Consider the following 22194-nt stretch of genomic DNA (forward strand, 5'->3'; position numbering starts at 1 on the left):
GCAGATCTGAGTGCTGCCATTGAGATTCTTGACATAGGTATAGAATGCTTTGTGGTTATCTTTAGAATCAGTGGCAATTTTGTTTTCATAACTAGCTTTGGAGAATTTTATGAGGGATCTTAGCTTTTTACTGAGGTTGACCAGGGAGTTCCTCCAATCATGGGATTTTGCTCTTTTTTGCAACAGTTTCTTTCTTCTGTTGTAGAGTTTGTTTATGGCAGGGGGCCACCAGATTATCTTCCTTTTTTTGGAGGATAACATCTTGGTTCTGTTAGGGATTGCATGATCCATACACTCATGTAAGTGCTTATAAAGTACATTTGTGTAGGATTCAGCAGTTGTATCTCTATTGTCTGTCTACATGGGTGTCATGAAGTTTGCCATTTCTGTCTTAAAAAGTGTGAAGTTGGCTTTGGAGAATTTTTTTACGGTGGTTTCCCTAATGGGGGGTGGGGGAATGTGGATGTCTAGGGTGATTAGCTTGTGGCCATTTCCGATCAACGAAGGACTGACCTTTGGTATGGAACACCGGTTGCCCATGTTGATAATGACCAGGTCTAGGATATTGCTGCCCCTGGTGGGGGTGTGGATAAGTTGATCCAAGGCACTGGAATTTATGAATTCCAGAAAATGTTGAGCAAAAGAGTTGGTACATGAGAAGTTTTCCCAGTTAATGGTGGGGTAGTTGAAATCACCCATTATTAGGGTGTTGGGTTTTAACCTAATATTTTCCAGGGTATCAAGAAATGAGTAGTGGGAATCCTGGGGCATTGTGGGGGATTGGTTGCAAGTTACAATTTGGATTGTGGTCTTGCCCAGAGTTAGTTGCACTTGGATAATCACAGATGCATCATGCTGAGCAACTAGCCTGGAGGTGTGGATATCCTTAATGAATATGGACACGCCTCCACCTTTAGTGTTTCGGTCCAGGTTAGGTAAGATGGCTTAATAATTCACAACTATGTCTAAACCCTAAAAATCTAAATTACTGTTCTTCATCCTAAAACCCATCCATACCAAAATCAACACTATTCACTATCATCTCTGCCAACAGCACCATGATAGAACAAGTAAATCACACAAAGTTATTAGGTGTCATAGGTTCATAAGTGTTTACTAGGCTAATAACTACAAGGGCCTTTTTAAGCCTAGCCATGCATTCCAAATCTCTGACAAGTTCTGATACCCTTGATAAGTGTAAACATGGGCCTGGGAGATGAACCATTTACAGGTTACATGTTTGCATTGGAGACATATGCCAAACCAGGGATGAATTTATGGTTTCCCATCCAATTCTTCAAGTTACACTTGAATTGGGTTAGGGAGGACCTCTGCTTCACATGGATGGGGAGCCTGTTCCATAGACGGGGTAGTCACTGGGATACATACCTATCTCTCCACCAGCAGGTCCTATTTATATCACAGACAAGGTTTAAGTCTTTAGAATGGGTAATTCTGGTACTGTTTGTTTTGTGGATATGCAGGAGGTCCATCAGAGTGGGGTCAGACAATGCCCTGTATACCAGGCATAGATCTCTCCTCAAAAGTCTGTGGGAGACAGAATACAGGGATAGGGCCTTGAGGTGATCTGCATAGGACATATTACTTACGTCTTGCATTCTTTTAGTGAGGAACCTCTGTGGACATTCCATTTGTTGGACATGCCTGGTTAGGTACATACCAAAGGGGGCACTGTACCCCATGATAGGTCTGATGAATGCCAAATACAGTGGAACAATGACTTCTGTGGACTTAGGTGCCGTACCTTTGATTATAAGTTGTGCAACATAGAATGATTTCCTCACCACTGTAGACACATGATGATCAAAGGCTAGATTGCTATTTCTGTGTGTCCCCAAGTCCCTTACTACTGGGTCAACTCTAAGGGGTGTGTTGTTAATATGATAGTTACCCAGGGATTGATGACTTCCCAAAGGATACTATTATGCATTTCTTGACATTTAGTTTTAGTCCATGGCTCTGACACCAGTTGTTTGTCTGCGTCAGCCCCTCCTGGAGAATATTTGTGTCAATATGAGATTCAATGACAGCTCCTAATTTGCAATCATCTGCAAATTTAGTCAGCCAGAGACCACTAACATTGGCCTTGACTTCTGAGAAGTAAATGATAAAAAGGAGTGGCTTAAGGACTGATCCCTGTGGGACTCCACTTGTGGCTGGCCTCTTTGTAGAGGCAGACTCCCCAATTCTAATTTCCTGGGTCCTGTCTGTGAGCCAGTTGGCTATCACTGGGTGACATATGGGTTTGTACCTAACCTCTTGAGTTTGTCAACAATGCCCGAGTGGGGTATTATGTCAAATGCCTTGGCCTGGTCAAGGTAGGCAGTGTGAATGATTTTTCCCTCATCTATTGCTTTGGTGACCTTCTCAAAGAAGTCCACCAGGTTGAGTAGGCATGATCTGCCCTTCACAAAACCAAACTGGGTTGGGTCCAGTGTCTGAAGGTTTACTATATCTCTATTGATCATCTCCATGATAATTCTTTCCATGGCTTTGCATATAAGACTAGTGAGACTTATGGGTCTGAAGTTTCCAGGGTCTGTAGATGGCCCACCTTTGTGCAGAGGGATGACTGTTGCCTTTCTCCATTCATGAGGCATGAAGCTTGTTTGGAGGCTACAGTTCAATAGTAATTCCAGAGGCCCTGATAGATCATGTTTCATTCTATTTAGAAGGCATTCTGGGATATTGCCTGGGTGCATTGATGCAGTGTTCTTGGTCTTAGAGCATTAAGGACCTGTTTCCTAGTGATAGTAGTGGGAGTTATATTTGATTATATTTCTTGAGGAAAGGTTGAGGGGGAGAGAGGAGTAAAGTTGGAGCTGAATTTATCAGCCAGGAGGTTTGCTATATCTTCTGGCTCAATATAGGGGACTCCATTTACAATGAGTCCTGCACATTATTGTGTATTGTCTTTGATGTTGTGGACATAGCTAAAGAATGTTTTGTGGTTTTCCTTGACCTGGGAGGCTAACCTTACCTCAAATTTGGCTTTGGTAGACTTTATTTGTCCTCTGAGTTGTTTGTTTAGTTTGATGAGAGTGCTTTTATCCTGATGGGTTCTGCACCTCTTAATTTTTGCCATAATTTTCTTCCTGCTGTTATACAGCCGATTGATTTAGTGATTCCACCAGCGTGACTTGTTTTTTTGAGTTAGTTCTATACTTCTTCCTGGTGGGTACAGCTGCCTCTATGCAGCTATTAACATCATAGATGGGTAGGGGAAATTTGTCACCATGTTTCACACATGGTTTAAAAAAATCATCAAAAACTAGATGCACTATATAGAATAAAAACCCAACTCACTGACAGTCTGAATACATATAGTCTCTACTTTCTTAAGGCCAACTCTCCTCTTATACTGCCCCAATTTTCACTAACCTTGAAGTCTCACAACTGTCCAGACTTGAGCAATGTTATAATAAAATAGCTAAATTTGTAATAAACTATAAAAATAGAACACACCACTGCTTAGCCATCAGAAAATTAAACTGGTTATAACTATGTCACCTAGCTCTTTCTCAGCTAACTGGAATACACATATTTCTTTATAAGACAGAAAAATGCCCAGTCCTTATCTACTTAATACAACACTACTCCCCAATAGAATTTTATGCTCTGGATTAAAATCAGTAACTACCACAACTAAATCATCTAATACTGTAAGTGACTCTGTATTCAAGCACATGGAAGCTAAACTGTGGAACTGCATTTTACTACCACTGAAATCCATTCAGTATGCAAATGTTTTAAAACACAACTAAAAATTCACTTATATTAATTCTATGGATCTGCCCTTGTACATCTCCACAATAAATACCACTCATCTTCAGCTTGCCATATTGACAAACCATTTCTTCTTATTCAGAATCCTGTGCTCCACAGCCGGTCTTTACCAACACCTGAATAGTTTCACTTGCATCTCCTAGTTATAGTCCTTGGGCAGGATTCACGAAGGCTTGCACGGAGTCTAAGAGTAGTGTAAGACTCCATGCAGCCTTCGCGATCCAGGAACAGCCTAAAGTCCGTGTAAGAGACCAGCTAACACGTCTCTTACACGGAGTGGGCGTGGATAAGCTAATCACCTCACTTGCAGCCAAATAGCATGCAAATGAGGATGATTAGCGATCCAGGAAGCCCAGAACAGCCCGTGTGAGAGCCGTTTTAGCTGCAGAAATGTACTCAGTTGACAACTGAGTACGTTTCTGCAAAAACCACAAGGGAGCCATGTCAGCTCCAAATAAAGGGTGCATATGTGTCAGGCAGTATGCCAATGGCCAAGTATGTGGCCATTGGCAAGGTAACCTGATGCAAAATTAATAAAAATATATATTTTTTTCGGCGATCGCCGATGTTTAAACCCAGCGCAGCCCCGCGCAAATGGGCTGTGCTATATAAAACATAAAAACAAAGGTTATAAACCCACAAATGTGGGTTTTATGCAATACATGGAATGACAATGCAGGGACCAGCAGACCAAAAACAACATGGCCACTGTGTAGTGGTTGCTAAGGGGGGAAGCTGAGTCTAAGAGATGTAACTAAGCATTAGTAGGCAATCTGATGCAAATGAGTGTTAGGATACTGAATTCCACTGTCACATAGCAAATGAGCACATTCTGAGTAGTGTAAGAGTTACAGAAAGGGGAGGGACAGAGTAGGAGATAGGTGACATCACAGGGGGGAATGGCAGAAAGAAATGCAGTTCATTGGAGGTCAGAGTTACATGACAGATGTCAGACACATATCATGGAAAGAGGAGTGCCACAACATAAGCATGGGAAAGTCAAGAAATGGAAGGTGTACACTGTTGCCTACACCAAAGTTTCTTGCTGGGCGTGCATGCGCACGTGTGCGTGCCATGAAGCGCGAGTAGGACAGTGTGCACGCGTGTAAGGCAGACTGAGCATGTGGGAGCGTGTTGGTAGATGTTTAACACTGTTTGCGCTGGTGTGCACACGTTTTAACCTGAATAAGCAGATTCTGAACCGTGTAAGCATGTGTGCACACGTGTAAGCCACTGTGAGCGTGTTTCTGCTGGTATGCACACGGCTCCCTCCTGAGGAAACAGAGAGGGAAAAAGGAAGCAACAGATTTAGTAGGAAGCTAGCAGGGAATACTGCTGGAGCTAGCAGGTGAAAACAATTAGAAGCAGGCAATTACACAGGCAGAATAGTAGCCCAGCCCAGCACTTAAAACTCTGCAAACAGCAGTGCAGGATGTTACTCTCAAGAGACACTGCAAGACAGGAGTAAGCTATTAGAAGTGAAAACTGAAAAAGCTGAACTCAGAGCAGAAATGTTAGGGGCTGCCATAGCTGTCATAATGAGACATAGGCGACTTGCTGAGGGTGGTGACAATGCAGATGGTGCCAGACAACCCACAGTGAGGAGACGGAGAAGAGTGTACAGGCCCAGGGTCACCTACCACGGGTTACATGAGCTGGAGATAGTAGAGCGCTAAAGAGTGGACAGAGACCTCCTGCAGCAAATAGTGGAGCTGTGCAGGCCACGCCTCACACACAGAACCAACAGAGGGGAACCCATCCCAGTGGAAACCAAGGTATGTGTTGGTCTAAGAATACTAGCAACAGGTACCTTCCAGAGACCAACTGGTGATATGATGGGGATATCACAGGCATCAGCCTCCAGGGTACTGCACCAGTTCCTGGATGCCATGTCACCACATGTCAGTGATTATGTATATTTCCCCAATGCCTGTGAGGTATTGGCCAGCAATATGCATCTCTTCCAGCAAATAGCGGAATACCCTGAGGTAGTGGGTGCAATAGACTGCACGCACATACGCATCAAAGCACCAGCCGGTGAGCGGGGTAGGGCCTACATTAACCGCAAGGGCTTCCCCTTCATCAACTGCCAGGTCGTGTGTGATGCCCAGGGCATAATAATGAATGTGTGTGCTGGCTGCCCTGGGAGCTACCATGATTCCCACATCTGACATTTGACGCTGCTGTACCAGACATTTGCCGATGGGGACATCCCACACGGACACCTAGTGGGGGATGCAGGTTATGCACTGGAGCCGTGGCTGATGACACCCATCAGAAACGCACACACATCTGAACAGGAACGCTATAATGAGGCACACGCACAAACACGTAATGTAATAGAGCGTGTGTTTGGGCTGCTCAAGTCATGGTTCCGGTGTCTGGACACATCTGGTGGAGCCTTGCAGTACACACCAACTACATGTACCCAAATTGTCATGGTATGTGCTATGCTACATAATATGATCTTGCGAAAACAGCTGCAGCAGGACCAGCATAGGGCTGGTCCAAACAGCCCCCCACCATTGCCAAGGCCATCACAGGCAGAGCGTGACTCGGAGGAGGAACAACCTGAGCCTGCCCCAGTAGGCCGAAGGAGGCGTGCCCAGTATGCCCTGGCCTTGGCAAAGAGGCAATGCATAGCACATACACTGGCTCAGTAGGAACCCTGGGAATGATACCCCCTCTGACTCACTCAAATAATAACAGGGATGCCTAAAATGACATGACCTGCTCACAAACACGTACAGGGAGTGTAATATGTGCATCCGACAGAGGCAGCCCTGCAGCACCACCTGAGGCATGAATGCCATGTGTTAAGTAATGTAACACCATGTACTATATGCACACCTGAGGACCGTGACTAACATCCTACTCTCACCAAGCATCATGCCACAATATGACAATGATATGATCAAGTGCAATAATTGGCTGAAGTATTGCAGTTAGTCAAAGGTGATCCAATGTGTGCCAGCCTGGGATGACATGCTGAGCATGACATGATGCCCCACCTGCTAGGACTGGCATGCACCTATCAGTGCAGGCCGTATGGATACTGGCAAAGGCTGTTGTTACCCACAGCATGCCCTGAATAGGTAAGGCTCAAAACACAAACCTACCTCCATAGGTATCAGAAGGGATAAGAACCTAGATGTAATGCTACCCAATGCCAGAAGTCTAAACAGCAAGATGCATTCAGTCTAAACTCACCCAGTATGGAGAATGTTGATATCTGTGCTGTAACAGAAAACTGGGTCAAGGCTCACAACAGCACCCTAACACTACCAGGTTACATCTCATACTGTGCTGTACAGCCTCAAAACATGGAACAAGCTACAAAAGGAGGGTGACTAGCAATAATTGTCAAGGATAACCACACCCCCATGTTGGTACCACAACAAGAAGCAACATGGACTAGCCATGGTCAAGTAACAGTGGCTAAAACTGCCCCCCAGTTTATAGCCTGCTACAGACTACCGTCCCAACACCAGGAATTGCACCTGGCCTATGCTGGAATACATGAATATATCAAGTCCTCCAAACCACATTATATTGGGTGACTGAAAATACCCAGACATAGACTGGGAGCATTATACTAGCTCCAACACTGTAGGACAAAAGTTCATAGAATCCATAAACCAAAATGCCCAGGAACAACGTACCACTCGCACAAGAGGGGTAAGCATACTGGATGTGATAATCAGCAATGTGGGTACTGGATGGCAAGACAAGAAGTATATTGCTCACTGGTAAAACCAGACCATAGAGTAATCACACTGGATATACAAATTCTGACCACAGTCCCTGGCCAGAAAACCACAGTGAAAAACATGTGTAAAGCAATATTTGCACTCCTCCAAACTGATGTGGAATCCATTAAAGGTCCTGTGCAGGTGCAAAATATGGGCCACACCTCAGAACCTGTAATACAGCCATTCCATGAACACTGCCAGGAATGCTTGGATTATGCAATCCTAAATTAAAACAAGACACAATGCCATACGCGCAGGCATCTGGCATGGTGGACACCAGCCATAACCAAACCATGCAAGAGAATGAGGAAGCTACTACATGATAGAGCAAACATGAAGTAATCACTGATCAGTAGTATGGCAATAAAATATGTCCACACATACAATCCACTAAGGCCAGCCACAACAAGTTGAATCTGTGAATCTTGAGGCAATGTTACACCTGCCCCAAGTACACAGACAACCCCAACTCCCAAGAAATACAAATATATGTGAGAGATGCAACCATCTATCCAAACTGGAGGCTGAGCTCCCTCAACTCAGTACTCCCAAAACTAGTCAGGAGGAGAAGGTAACCACACACACCACAAACCCAGTCCCACATAGACCTATCACAACTGCAAACCAAAGACATAAACACAGAAAAACATTCCCGGAGGCCCGAATTACAAACACACCACACCAACAGAGGCCTCCAAAGCAGCCACCCAATCAAACAACCTCCAAACATAGCACATGCAACACATAGTACACAAAGCTGGTGTAAGGGTTTATACCTTAAATCAAGGAAAAGATATGTTGGATCTTTAGCCTACTATAACTGCAAAACTAAAGGGGTGGTTTATCTCGGAATTTGCCAACATTGTCTGAGTTTTTATGTAGGCAAAACAGAAAGAACACTAGCAAAAAGGATTTATGAACATCTTTATGAAGTAAGCAAGCAAAAGGAAACAAATGCGTTTTACAGGCATTCTTTAAATTGTAATCAGATGGATCTAAAATTTTTAACGTTAGACCAAGTGAAGAGTAACCCAAGAGGTGGAGATTGGGACTCTTCCCTAGAATACAAAGACGAAGAGAAAAATGAAGATCCAACTAAGTAACAACTATCCGATGATGTCGTCAGCACCACGTATCCACAAAGGCTCGGACAACTAGAGAACTGTAGTCTTCTATTTTATTAAACACAAAAGTGCACCAAATATAAAACAACAGCAACGTATGGTTAAGCGCTTTCGTCTGTAACACATCAGACTTCCTCAGAACCATATTTACAAGTACAACTGCCTTATTTAAACAAATTTTGGCACCAGCATTCACATGACCCCATATTATTTCTTAAAGAACTACACTCCTAAATGAATGAGTTCCTGAGTGCATCAATCAGCAAGTGCTTGTTCATCAAACAACCGTAAACATAACTAAGGTTCTAAAGAGTTCTTAAAATAAATATAAAAATGCAATCCATACAATAGTTGCAATACAATACACAATATATAAAAAAAGTATGTAAAATAATTTATGTGGATCATATATGACGATGAAAACCAACACTGTGTGAACTGCCTAAAAATACCCCCTTATGTCAACTACCATAAGACCTAATAAGTTGGAACAACAAAAAATTATTTGATATGTATGTATGTATGTATGAGTGAAAAGAATAATGAATGAGAAATACATATGAGTTGACTACCTACATATACTCCAAAAAGTTCTACCGTCAACTAGAAAACCTTCGTAAACTACTAGTACGACATAAGTATATAAATTACTAATGTTTTTATTTATTAGTGTGTAAAATATAATTTTATAGTAAGTAAATACGGAATGGTGGGGTTCCTAGGATAAAAAGGGAACCACAGAGACCCATAGTGCGTGGATGGAGGAAAAATAGTATATTTGAGTTAAAAATATACTTCTATAAATGATACTTATATAAATTACTTAATAATTATGGTAATTATAGTAAGATATGTAAAATAATTATGGTAATTATAGTAAGATATATAAAATAATTGATAAAAAATGTATATGTACAAAACGTACCTAAATATATGTAAAAATATGTATGTATACATATGAGATGTAAATAAAATATAAATAAATTGTAAATAAATAAATAAATAAATACATGCACACTTCCAAATTGTGTTGTTAAGTGGCAATCTAAAACTCTAAAGGTGCATAAGTGGCCTAACTGACACTCACATGTCTAACTGTAGGAAGGGTTTTATACTTATAAAATCATTTAGCCCAGGGTTAGTTGTTGCATCACAAAGGATCTGCCATCTACTTTCCAATGCTGATAATCTGTTCTTCCAGTTACCTTCACTGCTGCCCATATCAATTTGGTCTATAATGGCAAACCTAAAACTGTGATTGATTCCTTTCTCACAAATATGTCTACTCAATGCATTGTTCATATCTTTCTTTTTGATCTTGTATTGGTGCTCGTATATCCTGGTTTTAAACTTTCTTTCAGTTTTACCTATGTAGTAAGCTGAACAGGATATACAAGTAGCAAGGTAGACTACTCTCTGGGTGTTACAATTCCCAATGCAGCCTTTTATGTGTGTTTCCATAACATTGTTTAATTTTATAACTTTACTGGTATTTATATAGTTGCATTGTCTGCACGATCCACACCTAGAGGTACCTCTGACTTGATTCTTATAAACCCTTCCTTGCTCAAATAAATGTTTCAAATTCGACGCTGTTTTGTACACTATTTTAGGATGTTTGTCCACACATCTACCCTCATTCTCATGCAATGTTAATATATCCCAATACTTATTTAAAATTTCCTTAACTAAATTGGAATAGGGATTAAATCTAATCACACACACAAGCGTGTCACATAGCCCTTCGTTCCTATTTTTGTTGACAAATGGGACACCTAAAAGTGGTTTATATTTCTTACCCCATTCACCTTTGACATATAGCATGATATTATCTAACATATCCTTAGGATAACCTCTATTCACAAACATTCCATAAATAGCTGTCAATTCTGTTTCCATAACTTCCTTGTCCGAAGACATGCGGGCAGCACGGATGCACTGCCCTTTAAATACATTGCTAAAGATGTGGGGAGGGTGATTACTTCCATAGCTAAGATAGTCATTAGAAAAAGTACTTTTTCTGTATATTCTAGACATAAAATTCTTCCCATTGTTACCAATATAGGTGTCTAAATATGGAATCCCCACTTTGTCAATAGAGTGTGTAAATTTCAAAAAAGTTGTAGTATTGTTAATATAATCCATAAATTTGGTAATCTCATCTGTAGAACCATTCCATAGTATGAACAAATCGTCCAAAAACCTGGTGTACAACTTTATTTTGGTAAAAAATTCACTTTTAAAAATGAACTCCATTTCCCATTCCAACATAACCATGTTAGCATAAATCGGGGCGCAAGATGCGCCCATGGCTACCCCCTTAGTTTGCCTAAACAGTTCACCTTGAAATTGTAAGTAATTGTGGTCAAGGACTAACCCCATCATATCGACAATTAAATTCACCCTGTCACTACTTAAAGTGGAAAATTTACATAAACTATTGTGAAAATATTCCAAGCCTGTGTCTCTAGGAATACTTGAAAACAGGTCAGTTACATCGATAGTGAGAAATATTAAGTCCTCTCTCCATAAATCTGGTGTAAGTTTTCCTAGAAAATCCCAGGAATCTTTAGTTAAGTGGTGAACCCTCTGGTACACATGTTTTGTCCATTCGTCTATGGTTACCCCTATCTTAAAAGTCTTGGACTGGGAACCAGAAATTATAGGTCTAAAAGGGGGGTGTTCTAAGTTCTTATGTATTTTAGGAATGCCTACGATCTTGGCCATTTTAGGAAATTCAACTCGAATGAATTGATAAATTTCGTTTGTAATTCTATTGTCCAACAAATATTCCTCAATGGCCAGGTCTATTCTTTTGTAACCAATATTTACTTGGTTAATTGAAATGGCTTCGTAGTTCCCAGAAGAATATAAAATGTTAAAAATTTCACTATTGTAGTCTAAAGTGTTGTATAAAACTATTCCTCCACCCTTGTCGGGTTTCATAATTCTAATGTGAGGACTGTCCCTAAGATGTTGAAGACGCTTCCTCTCATCTACATTCAAATTGTCAATGAATACATTTGCATAGTCCCTGTTGGTTCTAATGTCTTTATACAGTTTGTATAAGTCTTTACATACTAATTTCTCATAATGTAACACTTGTGGATGGTAGTTAGGGACAAATACACTCTTCCTAGTTAACCTTTTGTTGTAAATACCAGTCTTACTCTTGTCCTGTACTTTATTGTCAAATAAAAATGATAAGTTAAGCCTACGACTAAAAAATTTTACTTCTTTAATAGTGTCCACGATGTTAAACTGGCTAGTTGGTATGAATTTCATACCCTTACTAAACAGAGTAAAAAATTCCTGCTTTACCTTGATGTCAGTGTAGTTAAACACATTAAATCCATTGTATGTATGAATAATGTGTTTAGTGGGGTGAAATTCTGCACATGAGGTTGTGCTAGTGGATGTATGTAAAGACACACTCCCTTCATGTGTAGTTTGTTTAAATAAGGCAGTTGTACTTGTAAATATGGTTCTGAGGAAGTCTGATGTGTTACAGACGAAAGCGCTTAACCATACGTTGCTGTTGTTTTATATTTGGTGCACTTTTGTGTTTAATAAAATAGAAGACTACAGTTCTCTTGTTGTCCGAGCCTTTGTGGATACGTGGTGCTGACGACATCATCAGATAGTTGTTACCTAGAATACAAAGAACTTCTTTGGCAGTTAACATTGGATGCCTCAAGACCCCCTGGCTTGAATGATGCTATAAGTCTGAGTAGTGCACTTAAACTCAGAAGGGCAAAATTATAACATAAGCATACTATAAGACTATTCAAAGAACGTTCTAGGTGGAGATTTTTACCACAACAATTTTTTACATTTAGTTGTATATAATCTACAAATAAGTTTTTTACATGCAAGTATTTTAATAAGAAGAGTGAGGCTATGGCTATCAAACACTGTAAGATCCGGCACACATACTTGGTATAAGATGTTGACATTATAATTACAACTCTAATTATAATGTTTATTTGTTCACATTTTGGACTTGCACACAAATTATTTCTAACATGTATTTTTAACATGTATTTTGATGCATACTTTTAATGTATTTTGAATATGTATTTCTTTGACATGCATTTTTATACGCATTTTTAACAGGTATTTGCTAAGCGTATTGATAATGGACATTTTTAATCCTTATTTATGGCATGTATTTTCAATATGTATTTTAACAGGGCTGTTGAGACAGAGTTTTTAAGTATTTAAAACAGCCAATATATTTATTTATACATTTATTATATTTATTTTATTTGTATCATTACATTTTAAATGTTTTAAATATTTTTATACATTTGTTATATGAGATGAAATTTTACTGCAACGTAATAATTTGATGGCAGGTTTACACATTATTATACTTAAAATGCAAATATGCAAACAACTTAAAGGTTTTCTAACCATTTAACACCATAAACTAAACTATTGTTATATTGAAACTAAGAACTGTATGTTGCTAGTAGTTCTTTACTCAGGTATTCAACATAATCAGCACACAGGAGAGTTTTAAAAAGTATTTTTTCTGGAAACAAAGAGTTAACTAACTGTGACAATTAAATAATTAAATGTTTAATTGATCACATGATTACTATAACATTCCTGTATAAAAGGTCAAAGAAAATGGCTTATAACTTGTCTTGAAAAAGCCTGGGTGAAAGCGCTTGATTTATTGTGGTTTTACTTGTTCTTTGCTGTTTTAAAGTTAAATCTAAAATTAAAGTTTTCAAAGTAAAGAAGGAGCCTGAAGTTCGTGGATTTTATTGTCTATTACCAGTTGGTTTTCGTGGTGCTTTGCACTTGAACTTTGACACAAAGCTGGTGTGCCAAACAGTCACAGGCCAGAAGGAGGAACAACATGCCTGATACAGTTGTAATAGGTGACTCCATAGTGAGACACGCTGCTGTCCTGCACACCAGACTGAACAAGTGAAAGGGTACAGTAAGCTGCCTGTAGGCTACTACAATATGCCACATAACACAAGTATGCAGGTCACCCCAAAGCAAGTAGAAATATGATGCAGTCATAGTCCATGCTGGTGTCAATGACCTGAGATGTACCTCCCCGGACTACATGAAAAGAGACATAGATGAGCTCTCCGAATATGTAGTCCAGGCTGGTATGACACTGACCGTTTGCAGCATCCTACCCTCACCAAGAATGATGCCACAGTACAAACACGGAATGATCAGTTATAACAAGTGGCACAATTACTGGTGTCATTCCAAGGGGATCCAATGTCTGTCTGCTTGGGATGTCAAGCTTGACAAGCCATGCAGCTGTTCCAGGGATGGCTTGCACCTGTTACCCCTGGGTGTCTGGATATTGGATAAGGCTTTTACCACCTCCATAGAGCCTTTTGTAGGCAAGGCTGAAAAGACTAACCCACCACCCTACAAAACATAAATGGAAAGAAACATAAGGGTAATGCTGACCAATGCCAGATGTGTAAACCCCAATATGCATGCTCCTGAGGCCATCCCCAGTATGGAGAACATTGATGTCTGTGCAGTGACAGAAACCTGCTGCAAGCCTCCTGACAGCACACCAGCACTACCAGGTTATACCACATATCATGTGTCATGGCCCCAAAACCTGGAACAAAACATAAAGGAGGGTGAGTATCCATATTCAGCACAGACACCCATATGTCCAGGTAACTGACAATGCACAAGGCATTGGAGTCCACCCATGTGCAACTAACCGTAGGCAAGACTGCTGTACAGTCTGTAGCATGCTACAGACCACACTCTCACACACAGGAACCCCACCCAGCCGTCCTGAAGACACTGGACAGTATGAATGTCCCACCAAATACCAAACAAGGTACTCACAAATTACCACATAGGTGGTAAACCATTATGTATGGAAGGAGTAATCAGGGACCTAGGGACACAAGTGGACAGTAACCTGTTATGTGACACTCACATTGCCAATGTGGCTAGGAAGACTGTCTATATTGGACACCGTATCATGAAAGGATTCACATCTACGTCAACAGAGGTCATTGTGCCCCTATACTGTTCTCTTATCACATCCATAATCTAGTACAATGCCTCATTTGGGATGTACCTTACCTGACACCTGCAGCAGTTAGAAAGACCTCAAAGGTACCTCACCAAGAGGCTAAAGGGTCTCAAATATATGTCATATGCTGCCTGGCTGTAGACACCCCAGCTGAATGCAGTCACATACTGCCTACACAGAGGCATTGCATGCCTGTTGTACAAGGCCATGTCCAACACAGGAGTAATGGACATGCTCCACCCCCGAAAACTCAAAGCCATCGGAGCTGTGAGAGTGAGAGATGTCAACCTCAACACATAATGAAATAGGATGTGCTGGAGGGACAGATACATAACCCAGAGGCCCCACACCCTGGAACAGAATCCCACTCCATGTTAGGCAGAGCCCCTCACTGACACTCTTCAACAGGAATCTTGCCAAGTGGATGGATGATTGTAGAGTTACACTGGGGGTCTTCACTGTGTCACGTCCAGACAGAGGCACAGCAAAGCAAATCATAAATGGCCATAATATTCACATAGCAAGGTGGCGAAGACACACACACTCTGGCTAGGCTTACAAATGCCCTAGGGTGGATAGCCTAGTATGAACCTATGAACCTATGAGGATACAAATTGTACAGGACACTAAGGATAATCCCAAGGCTTCCACAACTGATGTTAGGAACCGTGTTGGGAATTCACAGATATGCTCTGAATCACACAAATATTACAAACAACATACCAAACACACACACATATTGCCAACATACATCCTGACAGGTGCAGTGCAATCCCCCCCCCCGAATGCAAAATATCTATCCCAGCTGACTGCTGGCCCCCTGCCATTGCAGATGCTGAGGTAACAGCCAGCATCTACAAAGCAAAACACACAGCAGCAATGGTATGAGATGGTGTCCTGGGCTGAGTCCAACATGGACTCCAAGAAGAATGGAATGCCAAATCACACTACTGCTCAATGTCATCCTTACCACAGGATATGTACCCAAACAGCAGTGTACAACAACAGTGGTCCTTCTCAACAAAGGTGTTGCCTGAATGGATACTGAAAAATACCACCCCAGAATCCTGAGAAGCTCGGTCTGCACAGCTATGGAAAGGATCAGCATGTACCGCAGACATAAAGATATTGGCGACCTACTGACACAGGACCCTACCCAGTGTGGCTTTCTTAAGTGCAGATCCTGCCCCTAAACATGTTTGACTCATATGAAACAGTCATTAAGGTCATTGATGAGGGCAATGTGGTCCACACAGTGTAGCTGGACCTTGCAAAGGCTTCTATACAATACCCTATGTGTTCATTATAGATATGCTCACCAGCTTAAATATAAACCCCTATGTCAGTAGAGGGGTTGCAAACCAGACCAAGGACAGAACTAACATGGTCAGACATGCTGCAACCATGTCAGACTACAAACCAGATATAATTGGCATCCCACAAGGCTTGGTCCTGGGACCTCCCTCGTCTGGTATATATGTCCCATAGGTACAGGCCAACATGGAAGGACTGTGTCTGAACATGTTTGCAGAGGACTACAAACTGCTCACCATACGTGACCCTCCAGCTGACACAAGCATCCCACAAAAGGGCCGCATAGGAACAGACAACTGGTGCCATAGCCATGTCAGCATGCTAATTGCAGAAAAGTGTATAGTCAACCCCTGTGGATATACAGTAAGTGCCCACCAATTACCACATAGGTGTTAACCCATTACGTACTTAACATGTAATGAGAGACCTGGGGACACAAGGTGATAGATATCCTGCATTGGACAAACATGTGGCTGTAGTGTTTACAGAAACATACCATATACCCACCTAATCATGAAGGTTGTCAGATCTAGATAAGGGGAGGTCATTGCGGCTCTGCAGTCATCCTTCATCAGCGTTACAATTGACTACAATAGCCCCTGAAGGATGTACCTCAGCAGACACCTCCATCAACTGTAAAGTCCCCAACAGTACCTCACCAGGAGTATCAAAGAGCTTGCACAGATGCCATGTGTTGCCTGATTAAACAAACTGCAGCTACACACACTGCCATACTGCCCACCCAGAGACAAGCTGTGCCTGATGTATAAAGCCATGTCCAAGCTGGTATCTATAAACATGCTGCACCCTGTACAATCTGAATGGCAGTGAGCTATGCACATGAGAGACCTGAACCCCAGCACTGACATACATAGGACAAGCTGTACTGCATGATCCATAACACAGAAGCCACCCCCACCCATGAGTAAACTCCCAGTACAGGCTATCCATAGAGTCACTCATCGATTCTCCTCAAGAGGAATCTTGATGAGTGGATGGGAGATGGTAGGTTTACCCTGGGTATCACTGTTATGTCACAGGTAGACAGAGGCACAGTATACTAACCATGACATATGTCATGGCAAACTCCACTTACAATGTGTGTCGAAGGACAAACACACTCTCCGACTAGCATTAGAAATGGCCTAGGGCACATCGCTAGTGTTTGCAAATGTACACCTATGTTGTGGAATACACTACCAATGTTGGACAAGCCTGGTTTAAGTAGTTCATATCTGAACATAATGCAACATGGTCAGATGTGCACAACTGGCCCCTAACCAGGCTGTTGTGCTCACTATGGAAATGTAAAGCAGAGATAGGACTAAAGCCCAGGATACTGTCCACCACAGTCAAAGTACTGAACTAGTACACTATACAGTACTACAGTGTTAGGTCAGTATGAAAGGATGTTGACAACTGTATGCAAAGTATCCCATGCAAACCCTGCAGGCACAGTATAATCCCTGTTGTGTTCACACACAAAGCAGTCGGACAGTAACTACACAACATGACACACAACACACAACCATAAACGGAGATTTTGTTGAAGTTCACACTCATCCACAAATGTGGTGGGCTGCAGAGTTCAACATATGGAAAGCTCACACTGGGCATGCTCACACACTTTGATAAATGAGACATATGTCAGACAACATGCCATGGGAAGGCTGAACTGGGCATGCTCACACACTTAGGCCAAATCTCAGTTTAGCAGTTGGCCACACATATCTGGTATTTGTACGTGTTATTCCAGGAACCAACCACATTACAGCAATCTGCCCAGTGCGCACAGTTAAATGACTACAGAGACATATGTGATATAGTGGATTCCTCCCATATGCAAACATCTTCCATAGATACACAAGTTGTTCATACAAACAGGGAATGCTATGGCAATAAAGACCTGCAAACAGTCTATCAGCAACAAATAATGTGCATTTGACAATTAAACATATGGGTGTAGAGGTCAACACTAGGCTGTTTGCCCTAGGGAATGACAGCTTAGCCAGAGTGTGCTTGGCATCTGCCTCCCCACAGGATGCACATTCCCCTTTCTAAACACTGATGATGTCAGCACCCTATAAGTACAGCAGGAGAAGGAAAACTTCCCAGTAATGCGAATAGCGTGCTCCGCTAATGCATCCATCTCAAGTGTCATAACATAGTTAGGTAGGGGTATGAATCCTGCAAATGCTCAGTGTGTGTGTGAGTGGGGTTGGTGTGTAGCAAGTTTGTGTGAGGAAAATGTCCCTTTGGGCAACTGGGAAAACACACTACAGGATACACATTCCCCTTTCTAAACACTGATGATGTCAGCACCCTATAAGTACAGCAGGAGAAGGGAAACCTTCCAGTAACGTGAATAGCGTGCTCCGCTAATGCGTCCGTTTTGAGTGTCATAGCATAGTTAAGTAGGGGTTTGAATCCTGCAAATGACAAGTGTGAGTGGGTTTGGTGTGTGTGTGCAAGTCTGTGTGAAGGAAACGTCCCTTTTGGCAACTGGGAAAACACACTACAGGATGCACATTCCCCTTTCTAAACACTGATGATGTCAGCACCCTATAAGTACAGCAGGAGAGGGGAAACCTCCCAGTAATGCGAATAGTGCACTCCGCTAATGCATCCGTCGCAAGTATCATAACCTAGCTAGGTGGGGGTTTGAATCCTGCAAATAGCAAGTGTGTGTGTGAGTGGGTTTGGTGTGTATGCAAATTCGTGTGAAAGCAATGTCCCTTTTGGCAACTGGGAAAACACACTACAGGATGCACATTCCCCTTTCTAAACACTGATGATGTCAGCACCCTATAAGTACAGCAGGAGAAAGGAAACATCCCAATAATGCGAACAGCGTGCTCTGCTAATGCATCCGTCTCGAGTGTCATAGCATAGTTAGATAGGGGTTTGAATCCTACAAATGGCAAGTGTGTGTGAGTGGGTTTGGTGTGTGTGCAAGTCTGTGTGAAGGAAATGTCCCTTTTTGGCAACTGGGAAAACACATTACAGGATGCACATTCCCCTTTCTAAACACTGATGATGTCAGCACCCTATAAGTACAGCAGGAGAAAACAAAACATCCCAGTAATGCGAATAGCGCACTCCGCTAATGCATCCGTCTCAAGTGTCATAACATAGTTAGGTAGGAGTTTGAATCCTGCAAATGGCAAGTGTGTGTATTTGGATGAGGGGGGTTAGTGTGTGTGCAATTTTGTGTGAGGGAAATGTCCCTTTTGGCAACTAGGAGAACAGACTACAGGATGCAAATTCCCCTTTCTAAACACTGATGATGTCAGCACCCTACAAGTACAGCAGGAGAAGTTATATGGCATGGACAATGACTGAGTCATATGTGTCCATGCCTCTGACTGACCTGTATGCTTGTGTTATGTGGTGGACCCTAGTGCCCCACGGGCATATCACTGTGACCTTCACCTTGTCCAACCTGGTGAGCGTGACCACACTGTACCGGACAATAAAGGTAGCTAACACAACTGTGACAGGTGTGTTGTCTAGCCGTACAGGCTGTGACTGTTTGGCACACAGGATTTGTGTGCTATGTGTTATGCGTGATGTGTTCAGGCATAACGTATGCCTGTGTGCCAGCTGCAGAGGTGTGTGCCACTCAGGCAGGATGCTAATCTAAGGCTCCACAAATGGCCCAGTGTGTTCACGTGCTTGTATTGCTGTCAGTGTAGGTCTACATCAGACTGGTATTGTAGTCACTGTAGTATTGCATGCCACCTGACAGGTTATGCCAGTACTGGGTTCAGAGTGCTTAGTCCCCAGTTTAGCTATGTGGTTCCATCTCATACATGTGTTGTACGTCTATGTGTAGGGGAGAGGGTTGACTGTGTACATGTGGCATCTGTGACATTGCCACATGACCCACATATTCCACAACTGTACCATAGAGGTGACTGACAACTGACCTTTGCACATGCTACTATAGTATTGTGATTGCCATGGTGATTAACAGCACATAGGGCCAATGGAGAACAAGGTACATAGTTTCATAGGTTCATAGGTTCATACTAGGCTATCTGCCCTAGGGCATTTAAGAACCTAGCCAGAATGTGTTTGGCTGTCGCCATCCATTGTAAATATATCTTGCCATGCCCTTTTCCGAGGTTAGTATACTGTGCCTCTGTCTAACAGTGACACAGAAGTGATACCCGGGGTAAACCTACAATGTCCCATCCACTCATCAAGATCCCTCTTGAAGAGAGTCAGTGAGGGACTCTGCCTAACCTGGACTGGGATTTTATTCCAGAGCGAAGTGAGCCTCTGGGTTATGAATCTGTCCCTCCAGCATGTCCTATTTATTTCAGTGCTGAGGTTCAGGTCTCTCAAGCGTGTAGCCCGATGGGATTTGGATATTCTCAGGTGCAGCATGCCCATTAATTCCGGGTTTGACATGGCGTTATACATTAGGCACAGAACGCCTCTGAAAAGGCGGTATGCCACTGAGTAGAGATGGGGTTTCTTTAACCGGTCAGCATATGGCATCTGTTTGATCCCTTTGATCCTCTTGGTGAGGTACTTTTGGGGTCTTTCTAGTTGCTGCAGGTGTCTGGTAAGGTACATCCCAACAGGGGGATTGTACTCAATTATGGCCCTGATGAGGGATGAGTAAAGAGGCACGATGACCTCCCCTGATGTAGAAGTGAATCCCTTCATGATGGGGTGGGCTATATAAAATGTCTTTCTAACCACTTTGGCCACGTGGTTGTCAAATGAGAGATTGCTATCAACTTGGGTCCCTAGGTCCCTAATTACTTCTTCTGTACGTAATGGAGTACCACCTTTGTGGTACTTTGTGGGCACTTTGTTTTTGCCAAAGGGGATGACTATACACTTGTTTGCATTCAGCTGGAGGCCATGGCTCTGGCACAAGTAGTCTGTTTCTATGAGGCCCTTTTGGAAGATACTTGTGTCGGCTGGAGAGTTGATTATGGTGGCCAGTTTGCAGTCATCTACATATTTGGTCAGCCACAGTCCTTCCGTGTTGGCCTGTACCTCCGATAAATATATACCAAACAAGAGGGGTCCCAGGACTGAGCCTTGTGGGACACCACTTGTAACTGGTTTGGAGTCTGGCATGGCTCCAGCAATTCTAACCATGTGGGTTCTGTCCTTGAGCCAGTGTGCAATCCATCTAGTGACATAGGGGCTTATATTTAAACTGGTGAGCTTCTCTAGAATGCCCGAGTGGGGTATTGTATCGAAGGCTTTTGCGAGGTCCAGGTAGGCTGTGTGGACCACCTTCCCCTCGTCAATGGCCTTGGTGACAGTTTCAAAGAAATCAACCAGGTTTGAGAGGCAGGATCTGCCCTTAACAAAGTGAAACTAGGTATGAACCAGTGTCTGTAGGTCCCCAATATCTATATTTATGTGGTCCATGATGATCCTTTCCATAGCTCTGCAGACCGAGCTAGTGTGGCTTATGGGGCGATAGTGTCCAGGATCCGTTGAGGCACCACCTTTCTGTAGAGGGACCATTGTTGCTGTATGCCACTCTTTGGACACCTATTCTGTAGTAAGGCTGGGACTGAACAGTAGTTTTATGTTTGGTTGTAGCACGTCTTGGAGTTCATGTAGGACACAGCCCGGGACACTGTCTGGTCCCATTGATGCAGTGTGTATTGCTTTGGAGAGGGCGGCTCTTACCTGAGCATTTGAGATGTCAGGGGGGCAGAACTCTGCTGGGATACATATGTGCACTTTCAGTGTGGATGGGGGGGGGGGAGTTTGCGCTGAACCTGTCAGCTAGAATGTTGGCAATGTCTGTGGGTTTGGTGTTTCTATTGACATTTTGGACTACCTCTGAGCATATCTGGGAATTACCACCCAGATTCCTAACATAACTGAAGAAAGCCTTGTGATTATCCTTAGTGTCCTGTGCAATTTCTCTCGAAGCTGGCCTTAGACAATCTTATGAGTGCCTGTAGTTATTTGCTAATACTGATAAGTGATGCCTTCCCTTTTTGGGATTTTGCTGTATCATTTAGTAGCTTCCTCCTTCTATTGTGTAGTTTGTTTATGGCTGGGGTCCACCAGACAGGATGTCTGCCTTTGGAGGATTGGGTCTTGGTTTTATTCGGGATCACATGATCCATGCATTCCTGAAGGTGTCCATAGAATGCGTTTATAGAGGAAT

This window comes from Protopterus annectens, chromosome 10.part0 (genome assembly GCF_019279795.1).
Source record: "Protopterus annectens isolate FY-2018-M chromosome 10.part0, PAN1.0, whole genome shotgun sequence".
Taxonomy (NCBI): Eukaryota; Metazoa; Chordata; order Ceratodontiformes; family Protopteridae; genus Protopterus; species Protopterus annectens.